General features: G+C 48.8%; 12 non-coding genes and 10 pseudogenes across 12 annotated transcripts; all 22 read right to left on the bottom strand.

Annotated features, from left to right (window-relative positions):
• Positions 1 to 1224: 1224 nt before the first annotated feature.
• On the bottom strand, positions 1225 to 1409 carry LOC142689196 (U2 spliceosomal RNA). The gene has a single exon (XR_012858173.1). It is a non-coding gene; the product is annotated as a U2 spliceosomal RNA (small nuclear RNA).
• A 788-nt stretch (positions 1410 to 2197) lies between these two features.
• On the bottom strand, positions 2198 to 2267 carry LOC142689289 (U2 spliceosomal RNA; annotated as a pseudogene).
• A 1290-nt stretch (positions 2268 to 3557) lies between these two features.
• On the bottom strand, positions 3558 to 3748 carry LOC142689082 (U2 spliceosomal RNA). Its single transcript, XR_012858104.1, has one exon. It is a non-coding gene; the product is annotated as a U2 spliceosomal RNA (small nuclear RNA).
• Positions 3749 to 5038: 1290 nt separating this feature from the next.
• LOC142689152 (U2 spliceosomal RNA) lies at positions 5039 to 5247 on the bottom strand (annotated as a pseudogene).
• A 1351-nt stretch (positions 5248 to 6598) lies between these two features.
• Positions 6599 to 6709, bottom strand: LOC142689255 (U2 spliceosomal RNA; annotated as a pseudogene).
• A 1290-nt stretch (positions 6710 to 7999) lies between these two features.
• On the bottom strand, positions 8000 to 8184 carry LOC142689195 (U2 spliceosomal RNA). The gene has a single exon (XR_012858172.1). It is a non-coding gene; the product is annotated as a U2 spliceosomal RNA (small nuclear RNA).
• A 788-nt stretch (positions 8185 to 8972) lies between these two features.
• On the bottom strand, positions 8973 to 9042 carry LOC142689288 (U2 spliceosomal RNA; annotated as a pseudogene).
• A 1290-nt stretch (positions 9043 to 10332) lies between these two features.
• Positions 10333 to 10517, bottom strand: LOC142689193 (U2 spliceosomal RNA). Its single transcript, XR_012858171.1, has one exon. It is a non-coding gene; the product is annotated as a U2 spliceosomal RNA (small nuclear RNA).
• A 788-nt stretch (positions 10518 to 11305) lies between these two features.
• Positions 11306 to 11375, bottom strand: LOC142689287 (U2 spliceosomal RNA; annotated as a pseudogene).
• Positions 11376 to 12665: 1290 nt separating this feature from the next.
• LOC142689192 (U2 spliceosomal RNA) lies at positions 12666 to 12850 on the bottom strand. The gene has a single exon (XR_012858170.1). It is a non-coding gene; the product is annotated as a U2 spliceosomal RNA (small nuclear RNA).
• A 788-nt stretch (positions 12851 to 13638) lies between these two features.
• On the bottom strand, positions 13639 to 13708 carry LOC142689286 (U2 spliceosomal RNA; annotated as a pseudogene).
• Positions 13709 to 14998: 1290 nt separating this feature from the next.
• On the bottom strand, positions 14999 to 15189 carry LOC142689081 (U2 spliceosomal RNA). Its single transcript, XR_012858103.1, has one exon. It is a non-coding gene; the product is annotated as a U2 spliceosomal RNA (small nuclear RNA).
• Positions 15190 to 16479: 1290 nt separating this feature from the next.
• Positions 16480 to 16664, bottom strand: LOC142689191 (U2 spliceosomal RNA). The gene has a single exon (XR_012858169.1). It is a non-coding gene; the product is annotated as a U2 spliceosomal RNA (small nuclear RNA).
• A 788-nt stretch (positions 16665 to 17452) lies between these two features.
• Positions 17453 to 17522, bottom strand: LOC142689285 (U2 spliceosomal RNA; annotated as a pseudogene).
• A 1290-nt stretch (positions 17523 to 18812) lies between these two features.
• On the bottom strand, positions 18813 to 18997 carry LOC142689190 (U2 spliceosomal RNA). The gene has a single exon (XR_012858168.1). It is a non-coding gene; the product is annotated as a U2 spliceosomal RNA (small nuclear RNA).
• A 788-nt stretch (positions 18998 to 19785) lies between these two features.
• On the bottom strand, positions 19786 to 19855 carry LOC142689283 (U2 spliceosomal RNA; annotated as a pseudogene).
• Positions 19856 to 21145: 1290 nt separating this feature from the next.
• LOC142689080 (U2 spliceosomal RNA) lies at positions 21146 to 21336 on the bottom strand. The gene has a single exon (XR_012858102.1). It is a non-coding gene; the product is annotated as a U2 spliceosomal RNA (small nuclear RNA).
• A 1290-nt stretch (positions 21337 to 22626) lies between these two features.
• LOC142689079 (U2 spliceosomal RNA) lies at positions 22627 to 22817 on the bottom strand. Its single transcript, XR_012858101.1, has one exon. It is a non-coding gene; the product is annotated as a U2 spliceosomal RNA (small nuclear RNA).
• A 1290-nt stretch (positions 22818 to 24107) lies between these two features.
• Positions 24108 to 24292, bottom strand: LOC142689189 (U2 spliceosomal RNA). Its single transcript, XR_012858167.1, has one exon. It is a non-coding gene; the product is annotated as a U2 spliceosomal RNA (small nuclear RNA).
• A 788-nt stretch (positions 24293 to 25080) lies between these two features.
• Positions 25081 to 25150, bottom strand: LOC142689281 (U2 spliceosomal RNA; annotated as a pseudogene).
• A 1290-nt stretch (positions 25151 to 26440) lies between these two features.
• On the bottom strand, positions 26441 to 26625 carry LOC142689188 (U2 spliceosomal RNA). The gene has a single exon (XR_012858166.1). It is a non-coding gene; the product is annotated as a U2 spliceosomal RNA (small nuclear RNA).
• A 788-nt stretch (positions 26626 to 27413) lies between these two features.
• On the bottom strand, positions 27414 to 27483 carry LOC142689280 (U2 spliceosomal RNA; annotated as a pseudogene).
• Positions 27484 to 27706: the final 223 nt, after the last annotated feature.

Here is a 27706-nt window from a genome sequence, read left to right as displayed (position 1 = left end):
GCCTACTCCTAGGCAATTCCATGGGGCCCTGCAGGCTCACACACATTTACAGCTACTAAGCGGGAGGTGAATAAAGGCCGGAGAGGAAGCCAGACAGGATTTGCTTCTTTTGCTTGCACCACAATGCAGTGCTGAAAGAGGAGGAATCTACATAAAAACGCCTTCCTGGCAACGCCCAAATGCCCTCCTGCCATGCAGATAAACACTGGCAGCGGCAGCAAGTGCATGCCCACAGCCACCCCTTGTTCCTTCACACCTTGTATCAGCTTTAATCCAGTCCTGTGCTGCCTGCTGAGCAGCACTGAACAACACTGCCTGGGCCCAGGCTTTTATCTCTGAGGCAGGCCCCATTATGATGTCAGAAAGCTGGCTCTGGAATCCTGAGGGCTCCACTATGACACGTGCAAAGTTCCGTCTGAACTTTATATAAGACTGTGAGGCTCAGTCAGTCACTCAGTGTTGCCTGAGAGGGCAACACTGCAACAGCCGGCCGCCAGGCTGTCTTTTTTTTGCACATTTATTTGCCTCCAGGAGGCCACAAGAGGGAGACAAGGGACTGCAAAATGGAAAATAGGCATCCACCAACTTTACAGACAACTTCTCTTTGCTCCTACAACCTCCATCCTTGCACAGTTTGTTATTCTTCCAGGTAACATAGTAACAAATCCAAATTGCTGCTCTCTTTGTAGGCAAGCAAGGGTTTGTTGCAACTGCAATTCTTACTTCTTCTTGAAATGTAGGGACGACAGTACATTCCATCACATCCACCTAGTGTACACAGGTAGGTCCATTGTGGCGGGTAGGCGGCTGGCTGCTTTAATGGCTGTTTGCTGTTCCCCTACTCCACTCCACTCCACTATTTGACTGTGGTGCTGCATCAATCAGTGGCTGGCTCAGGTGCAGCTCTTTAACTTACCTAGGAGGGAGGGAGGGAGGGCGGAGAGAAGACAAGGAAGGTGAATGAGCTGTTCCAATGTGAAATGCCGGAAACACAGAAACACAGAAGACACACACACACACACACACACACACACAACAAGAGGTGGCAATGTATTCATTAATTGCATTTAATAAATGAGCTCATTATCACACATGACTGTACAAATGCATTGTCCAACAGGTGTTGAAATAATGGGATTAAAAGGGGAGATCCCTTCAGAAAGACAGAAACAATGGCAAAGAGAAAAAACACTTTTGGAATCTGATTTTAGTCAACACATAAGGGAAGGGTGCACCGGTCCTGGAAATACTGCAATACCAGGTCAATGCGTGGAGTGGACAGAGCAAGCTCTATTTCCATCTCCCTGTTCTAAAAATCCATTTAATATATGGTCCCCAGATAGGGGACGTATCAGATATTAAACTGATAAGAACAGATTTTTTTTTTTTTTTTTTATTGAAAGCCCGAGCCGTGCTTTCTATCACCCAAGTGCATAAAAAGTGCAGAGGTGCCACACAAAAAGTGCACAAGGATGCGGTCTATCGCAGCCCTTCTCTTAAAAGAGAGAGGCCCCGCATAACCATTCCCTGACCCTCCAAACCATAGGCCTAGAGGATCAAGGATCGATGGTCCCCCCTCGCCGAAGCTTAGGGAGACCCAAACACACTCCTAGGCTTCTACCTGGGCTGCCACCCCAGTGTCCACCTAGGAGCCTGCATCCTAGTTGCACCTCCCCTCCGAAGAAGGGAGGCCGGGTTGCAGGGGAAAAAGGAACCAGAAGGCCACACATTTTCCCCCTAGACCTCAGGAGGGTCCCAAAAGGGCACCGCATCCCAAAATCCTTGTGACAAACGTGACAAACACACAGTGAAAAACAAAATTAAATAAGTGGATGTGCGCTGTGATACAGCCTGGACATCCGCCAGGTATATAAAAATTCCTCATCTCCCAGCCAGAAGGCCGGGAGAATAAAGGTGTGTGCTTAAAAGTGTGAAAGAAGAGTGCGTGCAAGTGTGCCTTCACTCAGTGGGATCCCACCCCCAGTGAGTTAGGGCACCCCAGGGTCACCAGCCCTGGGGCACATAGCAACTCGGGCTTTCAAACTACCCGACCTCCTGACCTCGATCCGGCGGTCGCCTGGTCACCTACAAATGGTACCTTTAAACCAAATGCGTACACCAGAGCGATGACCGTTGTGGTTCCCTGCCCTCACCTCGGCGTTCTGTCATCCCCCTACGATGGCCCACGTACCACCGGCAGGGATGATTACTAACCTCAGCTTGAGCAGGTACTACACTTGATCTTAGCCAAAAGGCCGAGAAGCGATAACCCGAGCGGCCCTTGCCTTGCCCGAGCCTGTCCCATACTGCTGTTCACCCCTTGCAGCGATTCAGCCTACTCCTAGGCAATTCCATGGGGCCCTGCAGGCTCACACACATTTACAGCTACTAAGCGGGAGGTGAATAAAGGCCGGAGAGGAAGCCAGACAGGATTTGCTTCTTTTGCTTGCACCACAATGCAGTGCTGAAAGAGGAGGAATCTACATAAAAACGCCTTCCTGGCAACGCCCAAATGCCCTCCTGCCATGCAGATAAACACTGGCAGCGGCAGCAAGTGCATGCCCACAGCCACCCCTTGTTCCTTCACACCTTGTATCAGCTTTAATCCAGTCCTGTGCTGCCTGCTGAGCAGCACTGAACAACACTGCCTGGGCCCAGGCTTTTATCTCTGAGGCAGGCCCCATTATGATGTCAGAAAGCTGGCTCTGGAATCCTGAGGGCTCCACTATGACACGTGCAAAGTTCCGTCTGAACTTTATATAAGACTGTGAGGCTCAGTCAGTCACTCAGTGTTGCCTGAGAGGGCAACACTGCAACAGCCGGCCGCCAGGCTGTCTTTTTTTTGCACATTTATTTGCCTCCAGGAGGCCACAAGAGGGAGACAAGGGACTGCAAAATGGAAAATAGGCATCCACCAACTTTACAGACAACTTCTCTTTGCTCCTACAACCTCCATCCTTGCACAGTTTGTTATTCTTCCAGGTAACATAGTAACAAATCCAAATTGCTGCTCTCTTTGTAGGCAAGCAAGGGTTTGTTGCAACTGCAATTCTTACTTCTTCTTGAAATGTAGGGACGACAGTACATTCCATCACATCCACCTAGTGTACACAGGTAGGTCCATTGTGGCGGGTAGGCGGCTGGCTGCTTTAATGGCTGTTTGCTGTTCCCCTACTCCACTCCACTCCACTATTTGACTGTGGTGCTGCATCAATCAGTGGCTGGCTCAGGTGCAGCTCTTTAACTTACCTAGGAGGGAGGGAGGGAGGGCGGAGAGAAGACAAGGAAGGTGAATGAGCTGTTCCAATGTGAAATGCCGGAAACACAGAAACACAGAAGACACACACACACACACACACACACACACAACAAGAGGTGGCAATGTATTCATTAATTGCATTTAATAAATGAGCTCATTATCACACATGACTGTACAAATGCATTGTCCAACAGGTGTTGAAATAATGGGATTAAAAGGGGAGATCCCTTCAGAAAGACAGAAACAATGGCAAAGAGAAAAAACACTTTTGGAATCTGATTTTAGTCAACACATAAGGGAAGGGTGCACCGGTCCTGGAAATACTGCAATACCAGGTCAATGCGTGGAGTGGACAGAGCAAGCTCTATTTCCATCTCCCTGTTCTAAAAATCCATTTAATATATGGTCCCCAGATAGGGGACGTATCAGATATTAAACTGATAAGAACAGATACTACACTTGATCTTAGCCAAAAGGCCGAGAAGCGATAACCCGAGCGGCCCTTGCCTTGCCCGAGCCTGTCCCATACTGCTGTTCACCCCTTGCAGCGATTCAGCCTACTCCTAGGCAATTCCATGGGGCCCTGCAGGCTCACACACATTTACAGCTACTAAGCGGGAGGTGAATAAAGGCCGGAGAGGAAGCCAGACAGGATTTGCTTCTTTTGCTTGCACCACAATGCAGTGCTGAAAGAGGAGGAATCTACATAAAAACGCCTTCCTGGCAACGCCCAAATGCCCTCCTGCCATGCAGATAAACACTGGCAGCGGCAGCAAGTGCATGCCCACAGCCACCCCTTGTTCCTTCACACCTTGTATCAGCTTTAATCCAGTCCTGTGCTGCCTGCTGAGCAGCACTGAACAACACTGCCTGGGCCCAGGCTTTTATCTCTGAGGCAGGCCCCATTATGATGTCAGAAAGCTGGCTCTGGAATCCTGAGGGCTCCACTATGACACGTGCAAAGTTCCGTCTGAACTTTATATAAGACTGTGAGGCTCAGTCAGTCACTCAGTGTTGCCTGAGAGGGCAACACTGCAACAGCCGGCCGCCAGGCTGTCTTTTTTTTGCACATTTATTTGCCTCCAGGAGGCCACAAGAGGGAGACAAGGGACTGCAAAATGGAAAATAGGCATCCACCAACTTTACAGACAACTTCTCTTTGCTCCTACAACCTCCATCCTTGCACAGTTTGTTATTCTTCCAGGTAACATAGTAACAAATCCAAATTGCTGCTCTCTTTGTAGGCAAGCAAGGGTTTGTTGCAACTGCAATTCTTACTTCTTCTTGAAATGTAGGGACGACAGTACATTCCATCACATCCACCTAGTGTACACAGGTAGGTCCATTGTGGCGGGTAGGCGGCTGGCTGCTTTAATGGCTGTTTGCTGTTCCCCTACTCCACTCCACTCCACTATTTGACTGTGGTGCTGCATCAATCAGTGGCTGGCTCAGGTGCAGCTCTTTAACTTACCTAGGAGGGAGGGAGGGAGGGCGGAGAGAAGACAAGGAAGGTGAATGAGCTGTTCCAATGTGAAATGCCGGAAACACAGAAACACAGAAGACACACACACACACACACACACACACACAACAAGAGGTGGCAATGTATTCATTAATTGCATTTAATAAATGAGCTCATTATCACACATGACTGTACAAATGCATTGTCCAACAGGTGTTGAAATAATGGGATTAAAAGGGGAGATCCCTTCAGAAAGACAGAAACAATGGCAAAGAGAAAAAACACTTTTGGAATCTGATTTTAGTCAACACATAAGGGAAGGGTGCACCGGTCCTGGAAATACTGCAATACCAGGTCAATGCGTGGAGTGGACAGAGCAAGCTCTATTTCCATCTCCCTGTTCTAAAAATCCATTTAATATATGGTCCCCAGATAGGGGACGTATCAGATATTAAACTGATAAGAACAGATTTTTTTTTTTTTTTTTTTTTTTTTTTTATCATTCAGATCACGTCTTAAAAATCATAAAATTCAAAATAAAAAAGACTTAGATCATCACAATGAAAACTGAAAACGTATAATTAACTTTTGTTTTCCTCTTTCCTTTTTTCCTTTTAAGAAATCAAAAAAACATTCCTTTTTTAACAGCAATAGTTCCTAACATATCCACTAAATGTTCCTGCAAATCATTACCATCCCATTCACAGTTTACAATGCACGCTAACCACGTTGGCACACCATACCGTTCAAGAAACCCTGGTAAATTTTCTCTTACACAGAGCCGCACCCTTCTCCGCATTTTTTCAAAATTAATTTTACTACGTAACTGCTCTACTTCTTCCAGTAACCTGTCTCTTTCTGCTCTTTCCTCTTCTGAAATGACACTTTTTTTCTTTCTCTCTGCTTTTTTCCTTTTTTTCTCATCACTTTGCCCACTTCCTTCCAATTTCTGAAGCTTTCCTTCTTCCAAACTAACTTCCGCTTCCTTTCTTTTGACTATCTTCTTATTTTCGTCTTGTACCTCACGTTTGCTTTTCTTTGGGCATGATTTGAATATGTGCCCCTCCTCTCCACACATATTACATACTTTCCCTTTCTGACATTCATTATACTTATGTCCCTCTTGCAGACATTTTGTACACATTACTTTCTCACACGTTTCTCTCTCATGACCATAATCTTTACAATTCAAACAAAACATATCCATTCCCAAAAAAAATAAATTTCCACATGCACTTCCAATCTTAAACCGCGCTGGAGGAAACAATAGGTTTCCAGATTCACCAATTCTTGCAAATTTACAAAGAAATTTCCATTTCCCAGTCCAAAATCCAAAGGGGTTAAACACTTTCCCCTTTCCCACCACCTCCTCACAAAACTTAGTGAGAAATGACTTAATGTCCTCTTCTTCCACGTAAGGCGAAAACATCTTTACGACCACCAACTTCTTGTTTGGCACAAAATGTGGTGTTACCTTCACACCCACAAGTCTTGGGTCCCTTTTACCTTCCTTCAAGCGTTCCAAAAAATCAGAATAAATTTCTTCTGTAGCGAAGGTAACGTCAAAGCACCCTCTCCTCGGATAGTCCATCACCGCCAAAATGCACGATCTCTCCAGCTGAAAGAAATCCAACAAAAGGACCTTCGTGATGAACTCCAAATCCTTCCTTTGCCTCTCAGATTCCTCCACGAAAAACCGGACCGCATTCCTGGTTCGCATATGTTCGGGAATTTCCTCCATCCTGCTCCAAAAGAATTCCAGCAATCTCCAAAGAAATACCTTCAGTACCGGAGTACCAGGCAGGTGATCGCTCCCCGTTGCCCTGGACTAATCCTCCTCCCCAATAGCAGCAGAGGGGTGAAGTCTCTCCTAAGAGAAACGATCCCCCCAGGCCAAGGAAAAGGGTACCAGGGCACCTCCTGACCAAGAAACAAGGCAATACCCTAAAGTACTACACTTGATCTTAGCCAAAAGGCCGAGAAGCGATAACCCGAGCGGCCCTTGCCTTGCCCGAGCCTGTCCCATACTGCTGTTCACCCCTTGCAGCGATTCAGCCTACTCCTAGGCAATTCCATGGGGCCCTGCAGGCTCACACACATTTACAGCTACTAAGCGGGAGGTGAATAAAGGCCGGAGAGGAAGCCAGACAGGATTTGCTTCTTTTGCTTGCACCACAATGCAGTGCTGAAAGAGGAGGAATCTACATAAAAACGCCTTCCTGGCAACGCCCAAATGCCCTCCTGCCATGCAGATAAACACTGGCAGCGGCAGCAAGTGCATGCCCACAGCCACCCCTTGTTCCTTCACACCTTGTATCAGCTTTAATCCAGTCCTGTGCTGCCTGCTGAGCAGCACTGAACAACACTGCCTGGGCCCAGGCTTTTATCTCTGAGGCAGGCCCCATTATGATGTCAGAAAGCTGGCTCTGGAATCCTGAGGGCTCCACTATGACACGTGCAAAGTTCCGTCTGAACTTTATATAAGACTGTGAGGCTCAGTCAGTCACTCAGTGTTGCCTGAGAGGGCAACACTGCAACAGCCGGCCGCCAGGCTGTCTTTTTTTTGCACATTTATTTGCCTCCAGGAGGCCACAAGAGGGAGACAAGGGACTGCAAAATGGAAAATAGGCATCCACCAACTTTACAGACAACTTCTCTTTGCTCCTACAACCTCCATCCTTGCACAGTTTGTTATTCTTCCAGGTAACATAGTAACAAATCCAAATTGCTGCTCTCTTTGTAGGCAAGCAAGGGTTTGTTGCAACTGCAATTCTTACTTCTTCTTGAAATGTAGGGACGACAGTACATTCCATCACATCCACCTAGTGTACACAGGTAGGTCCATTGTGGCGGGTAGGCGGCTGGCTGCTTTAATGGCTGTTTGCTGTTCCCCTACTCCACTCCACTCCACTATTTGACTGTGGTGCTGCATCAATCAGTGGCTGGCTCAGGTGCAGCTCTTTAACTTACCTAGGAGGGAGGGAGGGAGGGCGGAGAGAAGACAAGGAAGGTGAATGAGCTGTTCCAATGTGAAATGCCGGAAACACAGAAACACAGAAGACACACACACACACACACACACACACACAACAAGAGGTGGCAATGTATTCATTAATTGCATTTAATAAATGAGCTCATTATCACACATGACTGTACAAATGCATTGTCCAACAGGTGTTGAAATAATGGGATTAAAAGGGGAGATCCCTTCAGAAAGACAGAAACAATGGCAAAGAGAAAAAACACTTTTGGAATCTGATTTTAGTCAACACATAAGGGAAGGGTGCACCGGTCCTGGAAATACTGCAATACCAGGTCAATGCGTGGAGTGGACAGAGCAAGCTCTATTTCCATCTCCCTGTTCTAAAAATCCATTTAATATATGGTCCCCAGATAGGGGACGTATCAGATATTAAACTGATAAGAACAGATTTTTTTTTTTTTTTTTTATTGAAAGCCCGAGCCGTGCTTTCTATCACCCAAGTGCATAAAAAGTGCAGAGGTGCCACACAAAAAGTGCACAAGGATGCGGTCTATCGCAGCCCTTCTCTTAAAAGAGAGAGGCCCCGCATAACCATTCCCTGACCCTCCAAACCATAGGCCTAGAGGATCAAGGATCGATGGTCCCCCCTCGCCGAAGCTTAGGGAGACCCAAACACACTCCTAGGCTTCTACCTGGGCTGCCACCCCAGTGTCCACCTAGGAGCCTGCATCCTAGTTGCACCTCCCCTCCGAAGAAGGGAGGCCGGGTTGCAGGGGAAAAAGGAACCAGAAGGCCACACATTTTCCCCCTAGACCTCAGGAGGGTCCCAAAAGGGCACCGCATCCCAAAATCCTTGTGACAAACGTGACAAACACACAGTGAAAAACAAAATTAAATAAGTGGATGTGCGCTGTGATACAGCCTGGACATCCGCCAGGTATATAAAAATTCCTCATCTCCCAGCCAGAAGGCCGGGAGAATAAAGGTGTGTGCTTAAAAGTGTGAAAGAAGAGTGCGTGCAAGTGTGCCTTCACTCAGTGGGATCCCACCCCCAGTGAGTTAGGGCACCCCAGGGTCACCAGCCCTGGGGCACATAGCAACTCGGGCTTTCAAACTACCCGACCTCCTGACCTCGATCCGGCGGTCGCCTGGTCACCTACAAATGGTACCTTTAAACCAAATGCGTACACCAGAGCGATGACCGTTGTGGTTCCCTGCCCTCACCTCGGCGTTCTGTCATCCCCCTACGATGGCCCACGTACCACCGGCAGGGATGATTACTAACCTCAGCTTGAGCAGGTACTACACTTGATCTTAGCCAAAAGGCCGAGAAGCGATAACCCGAGCGGCCCTTGCCTTGCCCGAGCCTGTCCCATACTGCTGTTCACCCCTTGCAGCGATTCAGCCTACTCCTAGGCAATTCCATGGGGCCCTGCAGGCTCACACACATTTACAGCTACTAAGCGGGAGGTGAATAAAGGCCGGAGAGGAAGCCAGACAGGATTTGCTTCTTTTGCTTGCACCACAATGCAGTGCTGAAAGAGGAGGAATCTACATAAAAACGCCTTCCTGGCAACGCCCAAATGCCCTCCTGCCATGCAGATAAACACTGGCAGCGGCAGCAAGTGCATGCCCACAGCCACCCCTTGTTCCTTCACACCTTGTATCAGCTTTAATCCAGTCCTGTGCTGCCTGCTGAGCAGCACTGAACAACACTGCCTGGGCCCAGGCTTTTATCTCTGAGGCAGGCCCCATTATGATGTCAGAAAGCTGGCTCTGGAATCCTGAGGGCTCCACTATGACACGTGCAAAGTTCCGTCTGAACTTTATATAAGACTGTGAGGCTCAGTCAGTCACTCAGTGTTGCCTGAGAGGGCAACACTGCAACAGCCGGCCGCCAGGCTGTCTTTTTTTTGCACATTTATTTGCCTCCAGGAGGCCACAAGAGGGAGACAAGGGACTGCAAAATGGAAAATAGGCATCCACCAACTTTACAGACAACTTCTCTTTGCTCCTACAACCTCCATCCTTGCACAGTTTGTTATTCTTCCAGGTAACATAGTAACAAATCCAAATTGCTGCTCTCTTTGTAGGCAAGCAAGGGTTTGTTGCAACTGCAATTCTTACTTCTTCTTGAAATGTAGGGACGACAGTACATTCCATCACATCCACCTAGTGTACACAGGTAGGTCCATTGTGGCGGGTAGGCGGCTGGCTGCTTTAATGGCTGTTTGCTGTTCCCCTACTCCACTCCACTCCACTATTTGACTGTGGTGCTGCATCAATCAGTGGCTGGCTCAGGTGCAGCTCTTTAACTTACCTAGGAGGGAGGGAGGGAGGGCGGAGAGAAGACAAGGAAGGTGAATGAGCTGTTCCAATGTGAAATGCCGGAAACACAGAAACACAGAAGACACACACACACACACACACACACACACAACAAGAGGTGGCAATGTATTCATTAATTGCATTTAATAAATGAGCTCATTATCACACATGACTGTACAAATGCATTGTCCAACAGGTGTTGAAATAATGGGATTAAAAGGGGAGATCCCTTCAGAAAGACAGAAACAATGGCAAAGAGAAAAAACACTTTTGGAATCTGATTTTAGTCAACACATAAGGGAAGGGTGCACCGGTCCTGGAAATACTGCAATACCAGGTCAATGCGTGGAGTGGACAGAGCAAGCTCTATTTCCATCTCCCTGTTCTAAAAATCCATTTAATATATGGTCCCCAGATAGGGGACGTATCAGATATTAAACTGATAAGAACAGATTTTTTTTTTTTTTTTTTATTGAAAGCCCGAGCCGTGCTTTCTATCACCCAAGTGCATAAAAAGTGCAGAGGTGCCACACAAAAAGTGCACAAGGATGCGGTCTATCGCAGCCCTTCTCTTAAAAGAGAGAGGCCCCGCATAACCATTCCCTGACCCTCCAAACCATAGGCCTAGAGGATCAAGGATCGATGGTCCCCCCTCGCCGAAGCTTAGGGAGACCCAAACACACTCCTAGGCTTCTACCTGGGCTGCCACCCCAGTGTCCACCTAGGAGCCTGCATCCTAGTTGCACCTCCCCTCCGAAGAAGGGAGGCCGGGTTGCAGGGGAAAAAGGAACCAGAAGGCCACACATTTTCCCCCTAGACCTCAGGAGGGTCCCAAAAGGGCACCGCATCCCAAAATCCTTGTGACAAACGTGACAAACACACAGTGAAAAACAAAATTAAATAAGTGGATGTGCGCTGTGATACAGCCTGGACATCCGCCAGGTATATAAAAATTCCTCATCTCCCAGCCAGAAGGCCGGGAGAATAAAGGTGTGTGCTTAAAAGTGTGAAAGAAGAGTGCGTGCAAGTGTGCCTTCACTCAGTGGGATCCCACCCCCAGTGAGTTAGGGCACCCCAGGGTCACCAGCCCTGGGGCACATAGCAACTCGGGCTTTCAAACTACCCGACCTCCTGACCTCGATCCGGCGGTCGCCTGGTCACCTACAAATGGTACCTTTAAACCAAATGCGTACACCAGAGCGATGACCGTTGTGGTTCCCTGCCCTCACCTCGGCGTTCTGTCATCCCCCTACGATGGCCCACGTACCACCGGCAGGGATGATTACTAACCTCAGCTTGAGCAGGTACTACACTTGATCTTAGCCAAAAGGCCGAGAAGCGATAACCCGAGCGGCCCTTGCCTTGCCCGAGCCTGTCCCATACTGCTGTTCACCCCTTGCAGCGATTCAGCCTACTCCTAGGCAATTCCATGGGGCCCTGCAGGCTCACACACATTTACAGCTACTAAGCGGGAGGTGAATAAAGGCCGGAGAGGAAGCCAGACAGGATTTGCTTCTTTTGCTTGCACCACAATGCAGTGCTGAAAGAGGAGGAATCTACATAAAAACGCCTTCCTGGCAACGCCCAAATGCCCTCCTGCCATGCAGATAAACACTGGCAGCGGCAGCAAGTGCATGCCCACAGCCACCCCTTGTTCCTTCACACCTTGTATCAGCTTTAATCCAGTCCTGTGCTGCCTGCTGAGCAGCACTGAACAACACTGCCTGGGCCCAGGCTTTTATCTCTGAGGCAGGCCCCATTATGATGTCAGAAAGCTGGCTCTGGAATCCTGAGGGCTCCACTATGACACGTGCAAAGTTCCGTCTGAACTTTATATAAGACTGTGAGGCTCAGTCAGTCACTCAGTGTTGCCTGAGAGGGCAACACTGCAACAGCCGGCCGCCAGGCTGTCTTTTTTTTGCACATTTATTTGCCTCCAGGAGGCCACAAGAGGGAGACAAGGGACTGCAAAATGGAAAATAGGCATCCACCAACTTTACAGACAACTTCTCTTTGCTCCTACAACCTCCATCCTTGCACAGTTTGTTATTCTTCCAGGTAACATAGTAACAAATCCAAATTGCTGCTCTCTTTGTAGGCAAGCAAGGGTTTGTTGCAACTGCAATTCTTACTTCTTCTTGAAATGTAGGGACGACAGTACATTCCATCACATCCACCTAGTGTACACAGGTAGGTCCATTGTGGCGGGTAGGCGGCTGGCTGCTTTAATGGCTGTTTGCTGTTCCCCTACTCCACTCCACTCCACTATTTGACTGTGGTGCTGCATCAATCAGTGGCTGGCTCAGGTGCAGCTCTTTAACTTACCTAGGAGGGAGGGAGGGAGGGCGGAGAGAAGACAAGGAAGGTGAATGAGCTGTTCCAATGTGAAATGCCGGAAACACAGAAACACAGAAGACACACACACACACACACACACACACACAACAAGAGGTGGCAATGTATTCATTAATTGCATTTAATAAATGAGCTCATTATCACACATGACTGTACAAATGCATTGTCCAACAGGTGTTGAAATAATGGGATTAAAAGGGGAGATCCCTTCAGAAAGACAGAAACAATGGCAAAGAGAAAAAACACTTTTGGAATCTGATTTTAGTCAACACATAAGGGAAGGGTGCACCGGTCCTGGAAATACTGCAATACCAGGTCAATGCGTGGAGTGGACAGAGCAAGCTCTATTTCCATCTCCCTGTTCTAAAAATCCATTTAATATATGGTCCCCAGATAGGGGACGTATCAGATATTAAACTGATAAGAACAGATTTTTTTTTTTTTTTTTTATTGAAAGCCCGAGCCGTGCTTTCTATCACCCAAGTGCATAAAAAGTGCAGAGGTGCCACACAAAAAGTGCACAAGGATGCGGTCTATCGCAGCCCTTCTCTTAAAAGAGAGAGGCCCCGCATAACCATTCCCTGACCCTCCAAACCATAGGCCTAGAGGATCAAGGATCGATGGTCCCCCCTCGCCGAAGCTTAGGGAGACCCAAACACACTCCTAGGCTTCTACCTGGGCTGCCACCCCAGTGTCCACCTAGGAGCCTGCATCCTAGTTGCACCTCCCCTCCGAAGAAGGGAGGCCGGGTTGCAGGGGAAAAAGGAACCAGAAGGCCACACATTTTCCCCCTAGACCTCAGGAGGGTCCCAAAAGGGCACCGCATCCCAAAATCCTTGTGACAAACGTGACAAACACACAGTGAAAAACAAAATTAAATAAGTGGATGTGCGCTGTGATACAGCCTGGACATCCGCCAGGTATATAAAAATTCCTCATCTCCCAGCCAGAAGGCCGGGAGAATAAAGGTGTGTGCTTAAAAGTGTGAAAGAAGAGTGCGTGCAAGTGTGCCTTCACTCAGTGGGATCCCACCCCCAGTGAGTTAGGGCACCCCAGGGTCACCAGCCCTGGGGCACATAGCAACTCGGGCTTTCAAACTACCCGACCTCCTGACCTCGATCCGGCGGTCGCCTGGTCACCTACAAATGGTACCTTTAAACCAAATGCGTACACCAGAGCGATGACCGTTGTGGTTCCCTGCCCTCACCTCGGCGTTCTGTCATCCCCCTACGATGGCCCACGTACCACCGGCAGGGATGATTACTAACCTCAGCTTGAGCAGGTACTACACTTGATCTTAGCCAAAAGGCCGAGAAGCGATAACCCGAGCGGCCCTTGCCTTGCCCGAGCCTGTCCCATACTGCTGTTCACCCCTTGCAGCGATTCAGCCTACTCCTAGGCAATTCCATGGGGCCCTGCAGGCTCACACACATTTACAGCTACTAAGCGGGAGGTGAATAAAGGCCGGAGAGGAAGCCAGACAGGATTTGCTTCTTTTGCTTGCACCACAATGCAGTGCTGAAAGAGGAGGAATCTACATAAAAACGCCTTCCTGGCAACGCCCAAATGCCCTCCTGCCATGCAGATAAACACTGGCAGCGGCAGCAAGTGCATGCCCACAGCCACCCCTTGTTCCTTCACACCTTGTATCAGCTTTAATCCAGTCCTGTGCTGCCTGCTGAGCAGCACTGAACAACACTGCCTGGGCCCAGGCTTTTATCTCTGAGGCAGGCCCCATTATGATGTCAGAAAGCTGGCTCTGGAATCCTGAGGGCTCCACTATGACACGTGCAAAGTTCCGTCTGAACTTTATATAAGACTGTGAGGCTCAGTCAGTCACTCAGTGTTGCCTGAGAGGGCAACACTGCAACAGCCGGCCGCCAGGCTGTCTTTTTTTTGCACATTTATTTGCCTCCAGGAGGCCACAAGAGGGAGACAAGGGACTGCAAAATGGAAAATAGGCATCCACCAACTTTACAGACAACTTCTCTTTGCTCCTACAACCTCCATCCTTGCACAGTTTGTTATTCTTCCAGGTAACATAGTAACAAATCCAAATTGCTGCTCTCTTTGTAGGCAAGCAAGGGTTTGTTGCAACTGCAATTCTTACTTCTTCTTGAAATGTAGGGACGACAGTACATTCCATCACATCCACCTAGTGTACACAGGTAGGTCCATTGTGGCGGGTAGGCGGCTGGCTGCTTTAATGGCTGTTTGCTGTTCCCCTACTCCACTCCACTCCACTATTTGACTGTGGTGCTGCATCAATCAGTGGCTGGCTCAGGTGCAGCTCTTTAACTTACCTAGGAGGGAGGGAGGGAGGGCGGAGAGAAGACAAGGAAGGTGAATGAGCTGTTCCAATGTGAAATGCCGGAAACACAGAAACACAGAAGACACACACACACACACACACACACACACAACAAGAGGTGGCAATGTATTCATTAATTGCATTTAATAAATGAGCTCATTATCACACATGACTGTACAAATGCATTGTCCAACAGGTGTTGAAATAATGGGATTAAAAGGGGAGATCCCTTCAGAAAGACAGAAACAATGGCAAAGAGAAAAAACACTTTTGGAATCTGATTTTAGTCAACACATAAGGGAAGGGTGCACCGGTCCTGGAAATACTGCAATACCAGGTCAATGCGTGGAGTGGACAGAGCAAGCTCTATTTCCATCTCCCTGTTCTAAAAATCCATTTAATATATGGTCCCCAGATAGGGGACGTATCAGATATTAAACTGATAAGAACAGATACTACACTTGATCTTAGCCAAAAGGCCGAGAAGCGATAACCCGAGCGGCCCTTGCCTTGCCCGAGCCTGTCCCATACTGCTGTTCACCCCTTGCAGCGATTCAGCCTACTCCTAGGCAATTCCATGGGGCCCTGCAGGCTCACACACATTTACAGCTACTAAGCGGGAGGTGAATAAAGGCCGGAGAGGAAGCCAGACAGGATTTGCTTCTTTTGCTTGCACCACAATGCAGTGCTGAAAGAGGAGGAATCTACATAAAAACGCCTTCCTGGCAACGCCCAAATGCCCTCCTGCCATGCAGATAAACACTGGCAGCGGCAGCAAGTGCATGCCCACAGCCACCCCTTGTTCCTTCACACCTTGTATCAGCTTTAATCCAGTCCTGTGCTGCCTGCTGAGCAGCACTGAACAACACTGCCTGGGCCCAGGCTTTTATCTCTGAGGCAGGCCCCATTATGATGTCAGAAAGCTGGCTCTGGAATCCTGAGGGCTCCACTATGACACGTGCAAAGTTCCGTCTGAACTTTATATAAGACTGTGAGGCTCAGTCAGTCACTCAGTGTTGCCTGAGAGGGCAACACTGCAACAGCCGGCCGCCAGGCTGTCTTTTTTTTGCACATTTATTTGCCTCCAGGAGGCCACAAGAGGGAGACAAGGGACTGCAAAATGGAAAATAGGCATCCACCAACTTTACAGACAACTTCTCTTTGCTCCTACAACCTCCATCCTTGCACAGTTTGTTATTCTTCCAGGTAACATAGTAACAAATCCAAATTGCTGCTCTCTTTGTAGGCAAGCAAGGGTTTGTTGCAACTGCAATTCTTACTTCTTCTTGAAATGTAGGGACGACAGTACATTCCATCACATCCACCTAGTGTACACAGGTAGGTCCATTGTGGCGGGTAGGCGGCTGGCTGCTTTAATGGCTGTTTGCTGTTCCCCTACTCCACTCCACTCCACTATTTGACTGTGGTGCTGCATCAATCAGTGGCTGGCTCAGGTGCAGCTCTTTAACTTACCTAGGAGGGAGGGAGGGAGGGCGGAGAGAAGACAAGGAAGGTGAATGAGCTGTTCCAATGTGAAATGCCGGAAACACAGAAACACAGAAGACACACACACACACACACACACACACACAACAAGAGGTGGCAATGTATTCATTAATTGCATTTAATAAATGAGCTCATTATCACACATGACTGTACAAATGCATTGTCCAACAGGTGTTGAAATAATGGGATTAAAAGGGGAGATCCCTTCAGAAAGACAGAAACAATGGCAAAGAGAAAAAACACTTTTGGAATCTGATTTTAGTCAACACATAAGGGAAGGGTGCACCGGTCCTGGAAATACTGCAATACCAGGTCAATGCGTGGAGTGGACAGAGCAAGCTCTATTTCCATCTCCCTGTTCTAAAAATCCATTTAATATATGGTCCCCAGATAGGGGACGTATCAGATATTAAACTGATAAGAACAGATTTTTTTTTTTTTTTTTTATTGAAAGCCCGAGCCGTGCTTTCTATCACCCAAGTGCATAAAAAGTGCAGAGGTGCCACACAAAAAGTGCACAAGGATGCGGTCTATCGCAGCCCTTCTCTTAAAAGAGAGAGGCCCCGCATAACCATTCCCTGACCCTCCAAACCATAGGCCTAGAGGATCAAGGATCGATGGTCCCCCCTCGCCGAAGCTTAGGGAGACCCAAACACACTCCTAGGCTTCTACCTGGGCTGCCACCCCAGTGTCCACCTAGGAGCCTGCATCCTAGTTGCACCTCCCCTCCGAAGAAGGGAGGCCGGGTTGCAGGGGAAAAAGGAACCAGAAGGCCACACATTTTCCCCCTAGACCTCAGGAGGGTCCCAAAAGGGCACCGCATCCCAAAATCCTTGTGACAAACGTGACAAACACACAGTGAAAAACAAAATTAAATAAGTGGATGTGCGCTGTGATACAGCCTGGACATCCGCCAGGTATATAAAAATTCCTCATCTCCCAGCCAGAAGGCCGGGAGAATAAAGGTGTGTGCTTAAAAGTGTGAAAGAAGAGTGCGTGCAAGTGTGCCTTCACTCAGTGGGATCCCACCCCCAGTGAGTTAGGGCACCCCAGGGTCACCAGCCCTGGGGCACATAGCAACTCGGGCTTTCAAACTACCCGACCTCCTGACCTCGATCCGGCGGTCGCCTGGTCACCTACAAATGGTACCTTTAAACCAAATGCGTACACCAGAGCGATGACCGTTGTGGTTCCCTGCCCTCACCTCGGCGTTCTGTCATCCCCCTACGATGGCCCACGTACCACCGGCAGGGATGATTACTAACCTCAGCTTGAGCAGGTACTACACTTGATCTTAGCCAAAAGGCCGAGAAGCGATAACCCGAGCGGCCCTTGCCTTGCCCGAGCCTGTCCCATACTGCTGTTCACCCCTTGCAGCGATTCAGCCTACTCCTAGGCAATTCCATGGGGCCCTGCAGGCTCACACACATTTACAGCTACTAAGCGGGAGGTGAATAAAGGCCGGAGAGGAAGCCAGACAGGATTTGCTTCTTTTGCTTGCACCACAATGCAGTGCTGAAAGAGGAGGAATCTACATAAAAACGCCTTCCTGGCAACGCCCAAATGCCCTCCTGCCATGCAGATAAACACTGGCAGCGGCAGCAAGTGCATGCCCACAGCCACCCCTTGTTCCTTCACACCTTGTATCAGCTTTAATCCAGTCCTGTGCTGCCTGCTGAGCAGCACTGAACAACACTGCCTGGGCCCAGGCTTTTATCTCTGAGGCAGGCCCCATTATGATGTCAGAAAGCTGGCTCTGGAATCCTGAGGGCTCCACTATGACACGTGCAAAGTTCCGTCTGAACTTTATATAAGACTGTGAGGCTCAGTCAGTCACTCAGTGTTGCCTGAGAGGGCAACACTGCAACAGCCGGCCGCCAGGCTGTCTTTTTTTTGCACATTTATTTGCCTCCAGGAGGCCACAAGAGGGAGACAAGGGACTGCAAAATGGAAAATAGGCATCCACCAACTTTACAGACAACTTCTCTTTGCTCCTACAACCTCCATCCTTGCACAGTTTGTTATTCTTCCAGGTAACATAGTAACAAATCCAAATTGCTGCTCTCTTTGTAGGCAAGCAAGGGTTTGTTGCAACTGCAATTCTTACTTCTTCTTGAAATGTAGGGACGACAGTACATTCCATCACATCCACCTAGTGTACACAGGTAGGTCCATTGTGGCGGGTAGGCGGCTGGCTGCTTTAATGGCTGTTTGCTGTTCCCCTACTCCACTCCACTCCACTATTTGACTGTGGTGCTGCATCAATCAGTGGCTGGCTCAGGTGCAGCTCTTTAACTTACCTAGGAGGGAGGGAGGGAGGGCGGAGAGAAGACAAGGAAGGTGAATGAGCTGTTCCAATGTGAAATGCCGGAAACACAGAAACACAGAAGACACACACACACACACACACACACACACAACAAGAGGTGGCAATGTATTCATTAATTGCATTTAATAAATGAGCTCATTATCACACATGACTGTACAAATGCATTGTCCAACAGGTGTTGAAATAATGGGATTAAAAGGGGAGATCCCTTCAGAAAGACAGAAACAATGGCAAAGAGAAAAAACACTTTTGGAATCTGATTTTAGTCAACACATAAGGGAAGGGTGCACCGGTCCTGGAAATACTGCAATACCAGGTCAATGCGTGGAGTGGACAGAGCAAGCTCTATTTCCATCTCCCTGTTCTAAAAATCCATTTAATATATGGTCCCCAGATAGGGGACGTATCAGATATTAAACTGATAAGAACAGATTTTTTTTTTTTTTTTTTATTGAAAGCCCGAGCCGTGCTTTCTATCACCCAAGTGCATAAAAAGTGCAGAGGTGCCACACAAAAAGTGCACAAGGATGCGGTCTATCGCAGCCCTTCTCTTAAAAGAGAGAGGCCCCGCATAACCATTCCCTGACCCTCCAAACCATAGGCCTAGAGGATCAAGGATCGATGGTCCCCCCTCGCCGAAGCTTAGGGAGACCCAAACACACTCCTAGGCTTCTACCTGGGCTGCCACCCCAGTGTCCACCTAGGAGCCTGCATCCTAGTTGCACCTCCCCTCCGAAGAAGGGAGGCCGGGTTGCAGGGGAAAAAGGAACCAGAAGGCCACACATTTTCCCCCTAGACCTCAGGAGGGTCCCAAAAGGGCACCGCATCCCAAAATCCTTGTGACAAACGTGACAAACACACAGTGAAAAACAAAATTAAATAAGTGGATGTGCGCTGTGATACAGCCTGGACATCCGCCAGGTATATAAAAATTCCTCATCTCCCAGCCAGAAGGCCGGGAGAATAAAGGTGTGTGCTTAAAAGTGTGAAAGAAGAGTGCGTGCAAGTGTGCCTTCACTCAGTGGGATCCCACCCCCAGTGAGTTAGGGCACCCCAGGGTCACCAGCCCTGGGGCACATAGCAACTCGGGCTTTCAAACTACCCGACCTCCTGACCTCGATCCGGCGGTCGCCTGGTCACCTACAAATGGTACCTTTAAACCAAATGCGTACACCAGAGCGATGACCGTTGTGGTTCCCTGCCCTCACCTCGGCGTTCTGTCATCCCCCTACGATGGCCCACGTACCACCGGCAGGGATGATTACTAACCTCAGCTTGAGCAGGTACTACACTTGATCTTAGCCAAAAGGCCGAGAAGCGATAACCCGAGCGGCCCTTGCCTTGCCCGAGCCTGTCCCATACTGCTGTTCACCCCTTGCAGCGATTCAGCCTACTCCTAGGCAATTCCATGGGGCCCTGCAGGCTCACACACATTTACAGCTACTAAGCGGGAGGTGAATAAAGGCCGGAGAGGAAGCCAGACAGGATTTGCTTCTTTTGCTTGCACCACAATGCAGTGCTGAAAGAGGAGGAATCTACATAAAAACGCCTTCCTGGCAACGCCCAAATGCCCTCCTGCCATGCAGATAAACACTGGCAGCGGCAGCAAGTGCATGCCCACAGCCACCCCTTGTTCCTTCACACCTTGTATCAGCTTTAATCCAGTCCTGTGCTGCCTGCTGAGCAGCACTGAACAACACTGCCTGGGCCCAGGCTTTTATCTCTGAGGCAGGCCCCATTATGATGTCAGAAAGCTGGCTCTGGAATCCTGAGGGCTCCACTATGACACGTGCAAAGTTCCGTCTGAACTTTATATAAGACTGTGAGGCTCAGTCAGTCACTCAGTGTTGCCTGAGAGGGCAACACTGCAACAGCCGGCCGCCAGGCTGTCTTTTTTTTGCACATTTATTTGCCTCCAGGAGGCCACAAGAGGGAGACAAGGGACTGCAAAATGGAAAATAGGCATCCACCAACTTTACAGACAACTTCTCTTTGCTCCTACAACCTCCATCCTTGCACAGTTTGTTATTCTTCCAGGTAACATAGTAACAAATCCAAATTGCTGCTCTCTTTGTAGGCAAGCAAGGGTTTGTTGCAACTGCAATTCTTACTTCTTCTTGAAATGTAGGGACGACAGTACATTCCATCACATCCACCTAGTGTACACAGGTAGGTCCATTGTGGCGGGTAGGCGGCTGGCTGCTTTAATGGCTGTTTGCTGTTCCCCTACTCCACTCCACTCCACTATTTGACTGTGGTGCTGCATCAATCAGTGGCTGGCTCAGGTGCAGCTCTTTAACTTACCTAGGAGGGAGGGAGGGAGGGCGGAGAGAAGACAAGGAAGGTGAATGAGCTGTTCCAATGTGAAATGCCGGAAACACAGAAACACAGAAGACACACACACACACACACACACACACACAACAAGAGGTGGCAATGTATTCATTAATTGCATTTAATAAATGAGCTCATTATCACACATGACTGTACAAATGCATTGTCCAACAGGTGTTGAAATAATGGGATTAAAAGGGGAGATCCCTTCAGAAAGACAGAAACAATGGCAAAGAGAAAAAACACTTTTGGAATCTGATTTTAGTCAACACATAAGGGAAGGGTGCACCGGTCCTGGAAATACTGCAATACCAGGTCAATGCGTGGAGTGGACAGAGCAAGCTCTATTTCCATCTCCCTGTTCTAAAAATCCATTTAATATATGGTCCCCAGATAGGGGACGTATCAGATATTAAACTGATAAGAACAGATACTACACTTGATCTTAGCCAAAAGGCCGAGAAGCGATAACCCGAGCGGCCCTTGCCTTGCCCGAGCCTGTCCCATACTGCTGTTCACCCCTTGCAGCGATTCAGCCTACTCCTAGGCAATTCCATGGGGCCCTGCAGGCTCACACACATTTACAGCTACTAAGCGGGAGGTGAATAAAGGCCGGAGAGGAAGCCAGACAGGATTTGCTTCTTTTGCTTGCACCACAATGCAGTGCTGAAAGAGGAGGAATCTACATAAAAACGCCTTCCTGGCAACGCCCAAATGCCCTCCTGCCATGCAGATAAACACTGGCAGCGGCAGCAAGTGCATGCCCACAGCCACCCCTTGTTCCTTCACACCTTGTATCAGCTTTAATCCAGTCCTGTGCTGCCTGCTGAGCAGCACTGAACAACACTGCCTGGGCCCAGGCTTTTATCTCTGAGGCAGGCCCCATTATGATGTCAGAAAGCTGGCTCTGGAATCCTGAGGGCTCCACTATGACACGTGCAAAGTTCCGTCTGAACTTTATATAAGACTGTGAGGCTCAGTCAGTCACTCAGTGTTGCCTGAGAGGGCAACACTGCAACAGCCGGCCGCCAGGCTGTCTTTTTTTTGCACATTTATTTGCCTCCAGGAGGCCACAAGAGGGAGACAAGGGACTGCAAAATGGAAAATAGGCATCCACCAACTTTACAGACAACTTCTCTTTGCTCCTACAACCTCCATCCTTGCACAGTTTGTTATTCTTCCAGGTAACATAGTAACAAATCCAAATTGCTGCTCTCTTTGTAGGCAAGCAAGGGTTTGTTGCAACTGCAATTCTTACTTCTTCTTGAAATGTAGGGACGACAGTACATTCCATCACATCCACCTAGTGTACACAGGTAGGTCCATTGTGGCGGGTAGGCGGCTGGCTGCTTTAATGGCTGTTTGCTGTTCCCCTACTCCACTCCACTCCACTATTTGACTGTGGTGCTGCATCAATCAGTGGCTGGCTCAGGTGCAGCTCTTTAACTTACCTAGGAGGGAGGGAGGGAGGGCGGAGAGAAGACAAGGAAGGTGAATGAGCTGTTCCAATGTGAAATGCCGGAAACACAGAAACACAGAAGACACACACACACACACACACACACACACAACAAGAGGTGGCAATGTATTCATTAATTGCATTTAATAAATGAGCTCATTATCACACATGACTGTACAAATGCATTGTCCAACAGGTGTTGAAATAATGGGATTAAAAGGGGAGATCCCTTCAGAAAGACAGAAACAATGGCAAAGAGAAAAAACACTTTTGGAATCTGATTTTAGTCAACACATAAGGGAAGGGTGCACCGGTCCTGGAAATACTGCAATACCAGGTCAATGCGTGGAGTGGACAGAGCAAGCTCTATTTCCATCTCCCTGTTCTAAAAATCCATTTAATATATGGTCCCCAGATAGGGGACGTATCAGATATTAAACTGATAAGAACAGATACTACACTTGATCTTAGCCAAAAGGCCGAGAAGCGATAACCCGAGCGGCCCTTGCCTTGCCCGAGCCTGTCCCATACTGCTGTTCACCCCTTGCAGCGATTCAGCCTACTCCTAGGCAATTCCATGGGGCCCTGCAGGCTCACACACATTTACAGCTACTAAGCGGGAGGTGAATAAAGGCCGGAGAGGAAGCCAGACAGGATTTGCTTCTTTTGCTTGCACCACAATGCAGTGCTGAAAGAGGAGGAATCTACATAAAAACGCCTTCCTGGCAACGCCCAAATGCCCTCCTGCCATGCAGATAAACACTGGCAGCGGCAGCAAGTGCATGCCCACAGCCACCCCTTGTTCCTTCACACCTTGTATCAGCTTTAATCCAGTCCTGTGCTGCCTGCTGAGCAGCACTGAACAACACTGCCTGGGCCCAGGCTTTTATCTCTGAGGCAGGCCCCATTATGATGTCAGAAAGCTGGCTCTGGAATCCTGAGGGCTCCACTATGACACGTGCAAAGTTCCGTCTGAACTTTATATAAGACTGTGAGGCTCAGTCAGTCACTCAGTGTTGCCTGAGAGGGCAACACTGCAACAGCCGGCCGCCAGGCTGTCTTTTTTTTGCACATTTATTTGCCTCCAGGAGGCCACAAGAGGGAGACAAGGGACTGCAAAATGGAAAATAGGCATCCACCAACTTTACAGACAACTTCTCTTTGCTCCTACAACCTCCATCCTTGCACAGTTTGTTATTCTTCCAGGTAACATAGTAACAAATCCAAATTGCTGCTCTCTTTGTAGGCAAGCAAGGGTTTGTTGCAACTGCAATTCTTACTTCTTCTTGAAATGTAGGGACGACAGTACATTCCATCACATCCACCTAGTGTACACAGGTAGGTCCATTGTGGCGGGTAGGCGGCTGGCTGCTTTAATGGCTGTTTGCTGTTCCCCTACTCCACTCCACTCCACTATTTGACTGTGGTGCTGCATCAATCAGTGGCTGGCTCAGGTGCAGCTCTTTAACTTACCTAGGAGGGAGGGAGGGAGGGCGGAGAGAAGACAAGGAAGGTGAATGAGCTGTTCCAATGTGAAATGCCGGAAACACAGAAACACAGAAGACACACACACACACACACACACACACACAACAAGAGGTGGCAATGTATTCATTAATTGCATTTAATAAATGAGCTCATTATCACACATGACTGTACAAATGCATTGTCCAACAGGTGTTGAAATAATGGGATTAAAAGGGGAGATCCCTTCAGAAAGACAGAAACAATGGCAAAGAGAAAAAACACTTTTGGAATCTGATTTTAGTCAACACATAAGGGAAGGGTGCACCGGTCCTGGAAATACTGCAATACCAGGTCAATGCGTGGAGTGGACAGAGCAAGCTCTATTTCCATCTCCCTGTTCTAAAAATCCATTTAATATATGGTCCCCAGATAGGGGACGTATCAGATATTAAACTGATAAGAACAGATTTTTTTTTTTTTTTTTTATTGAAAGCCCGAGCCGTGCTTTCTATCACCCAAGTGCATAAAAAGTGCAGAGGTGCCACACAAAAAGTGCACAAGGATGCGGTCTATCGCAGCCCTTCTCTTAAAAGAGAGAGGCCCCGCATAACCATTCCCTGACCCTCCAAACCATAGGCCTAGAGGATCAAGGATCGATGGTCCCCCCTCGCCGAAGCTTAGGGAGACCCAAACACACTCCTAGGCTTCTACCTGGGCTGCCACCCCAGTGTCCACCTAGGAGCCTGCATCCTAGTTGCACCTCCCCTCCGAAGAAGGGAGGCCGGGTTGCAGGGGAAAAAGGAACCAGAAGGCCACACATTTTCCCCCTAGACCTCAGGAGGGTCCCAAAAGGGCACCGCATCCCAAAATCCTTGTGACAAACGTGACAAACACACAGTGAAAAACAAAATTAAATAAGTGGATGTGCGCTGTGATACAGCCTGGACATCCGCCAGGTATATAAAAATTCCTCATCTCCCAGCCAGAAGGCCGGGAGAATAAAGGTGTGTGCTTAAAAGTGTGAAAGAAGAGTGCGTGCAAGTGTGCCTTCACTCAGTGGGATCCCACCCCCAGTGAGTTAGGGCACCCCAGGGTCACCAGCCCTGGGGCACATAGCAACTCGGGCTTTCAAACTACCCGACCTCCTGACCTCGATCCGGCGGTCGCCTGGTCACCTACAAATGGTACCTTTAAACCAAATGCGTACACCAGAGCGATGACCGTTGTGGTTCCCTGCCCTCACCTCGGCGTTCTGTCATCCCCCTACGATGGCCCACGTACCACCGGCAGGGATGATTACTAACCTCAGCTTGAGCAGGTACTACACTTGATCTTAGCCAAAAGGCCGAGAAGCGATAACCCGAGCGGCCCTTGCCTTGCCCGAGCCTGTCCCATACTGCTGTTCACCCCTTGCAGCGATTCAGCCTACTCCTAGGCAATTCCATGGGGCCCTGCAGGCTCACACACATTTACAGCTACTAAGCGGGAGGTGAATAAAGGCCGGAGAGGAAGCCAGACAGGATTTGCTTCTTTTGCTTGCACCACAATGCAGTGCTGAAAGAGGAGGAATCTACATAAAAACGCCTTCCTGGCAACGCCCAAATGCCCTCCTGCCATGCAGATAAACACTGGCAGCGGCAGCAAGTGCATGCCCACAGCCACCCCTTGTTCCTTCACACCTTGTATCAGCTTTAATCCAGTCCTGTGCTGCCTGCTGAGCAGCACTGAACAACACTGCCTGGGCCCAGGCTTTTATCTCTGAGGCAGGCCCCATTATGATGTCAGAAAGCTGGCTCTGGAATCCTGAGGGCTCCACTATGACACGTGCAAAGTTCCGTCTGAACTTTATATAAGACTGTGAGGCTCAGTCAGTCACTCAGTGTTGCCTGAGAGGGCAACACTGCAACAGCCGGCCGCCAGGCTGTCTTTTTTTTGCACATTTATTTGCCTCCAGGAGGCCACAAGAGGGAGACAAGGGACTGCAAAATGGAAAATAGGCATCCACCAACTTTACAGACAACTTCTCTTTGCTCCTACAACCTCCATCCTTGCACAGTTTGTTATTCTTCCAGGTAACATAGTAACAAATCCAAATTGCTGCTCTCTTTGTAGGCAAGCAAGGGTTTGTTGCAACTGCAATTCTTACTTCTTCTTGAAATGTAGGGACGACAGTACATTCCATCACATCCACCTAGTGTACACAGGTAGGTCCATTGTGGCGGGTAGGCGGCTGGCTGCTTTAATGGCTGTTTGCTGTTCCCCTACTCCACTCCACTCCACTATTTGACTGTGGTGCTGCATCAATCAGTGGCTGGCTCAGGTGCAGCTCTTTAACTTACCTAGGAGGGAGGGAGGGAGGGCGGAGAGAAGACAAGGAAGGTGAATGAGCTGTTCCAATGTGAAATGCCGGAAACACAGAAACACAGAAGACACACACACACACACACACACACACACAACAAGAGGTGGCAATGTATTCATTAATTGCATTTAATAAATGAGCTCATTATCACACATGACTGTACAAATGCATTGTCCAACAGGTGTTGAAATAATGGGATTAAAAGGGGAGATCCCTTCAGAAAGACAGAAACAATGGCAAAGAGAAAAAACACTTTTGGAATCTGATTTTAGTCAACACATAAGGGAAGGGTGCACCGGTCCTGGAAATACTGCAATACCAGGTCAATGCGTGGAGTGGACAGAGCAAGCTCTATTTCCATCTCCCTGTTCTAAAAATCCATTTAATATATGGTCCCCAGATAGGGGACGTATCAGATATTAAACTGATAAGAACAGATTTTTTTTTTTTTTTTTTATTGAAAGCCCGAGCCGTGCTTTCTATCACCCAAGTGCATAAAAAGTGCAGAGGTGCCACACAAAAAGTGCACAAGGATGCGGTCTATCGCAGCCCTTCTCTTAAAAGAGAGAGGCCCCGCATAACCATTCCCTGACCCTCCAAACCATAGGCCTAGAGGATCAAGGATCGATGGTCCCCCCTCGCCGAAGCTTAGGGAGACCCAAACACACTCCTAGGCTTCTACCTGGGCTGCCACCCCAGTGTCCACCTAGGAGCCTGCATCCTAGTTGCACCTCCCCTCCGAAGAAGGGAGGCCGGGTTGCAGGGGAAAAAGGAACCAGAAGGCCACACATTTTCCCCCTAGACCTCAGGAGGGTCCCAAAAGGGCACCGCATCCCAAAATCCTTGTGACAAACGTGACAAACACACAGTGAAAAACAAAATTAAATAAGTGGATGTGCGCTGTGATACAGCCTGGACATCCGCCAGGTATATAAAAATTCCTCATCTCCCAGCCAGAAGGCCGGGAGAATAAAGGTGTGTGCTTAAAAGTGTGAAAGAAGAGTGCGTGCAAGTGTGCCTTCACTCAGTGGGATCCCACCCCCAGTGAGTTAGGGCACCCCAGGGTCACCAGCCCTGGGGCACATAGCAACTCGGGCTTTCAAACTACCCGACCTCCTGACCTCGATCCGGCGGTCGCCTGGTCACCTACAAATGGTACCTTTAAACCAAATGCGTACACCAGAGCGATGACCGTTGTGGTTCCCTGCCCTCACCTCGGCGTTCTGTCATCCCCCTACGATGGCCCACGTACCACCGGCAGGGATGATTACTAACCTCAGCTTGAGCAGGTACTACACTTGATCTTAGCCAAAAGGCCGAGAAGCGATAACCCGAGCGGCCCTTGCCTTGCCCGAGCCTGTCCCATACTGCTGTTCACCCCTTGCAGCGATTCAGCCTACTCCTAGGCAATTCCATGGGGCCCTGCAGGCTCACACACATTTACAGCTACTAAGCGGGAGGTGAATAAAGGCCGGAGAGGAAGCCAGACAGGATTTGCTTCTTTTGCTTGCACCACAATGCAGTGCTGAAAGAGGAGGAATCTACATAAAA

Source organism: Rhinoderma darwinii (genome assembly GCF_050947455.1).
Source record: "Rhinoderma darwinii isolate aRhiDar2 chromosome 5 unlocalized genomic scaffold, aRhiDar2.hap1 SUPER_5_unloc_28, whole genome shotgun sequence".
Taxonomy (NCBI): domain Eukaryota; kingdom Metazoa; phylum Chordata; class Amphibia; order Anura; family Rhinodermatidae; genus Rhinoderma; species Rhinoderma darwinii.
The sequence above is the reverse complement of the archived record's forward strand: the minus strand, read 5'-3'. Positions and strand labels throughout refer to the sequence as shown.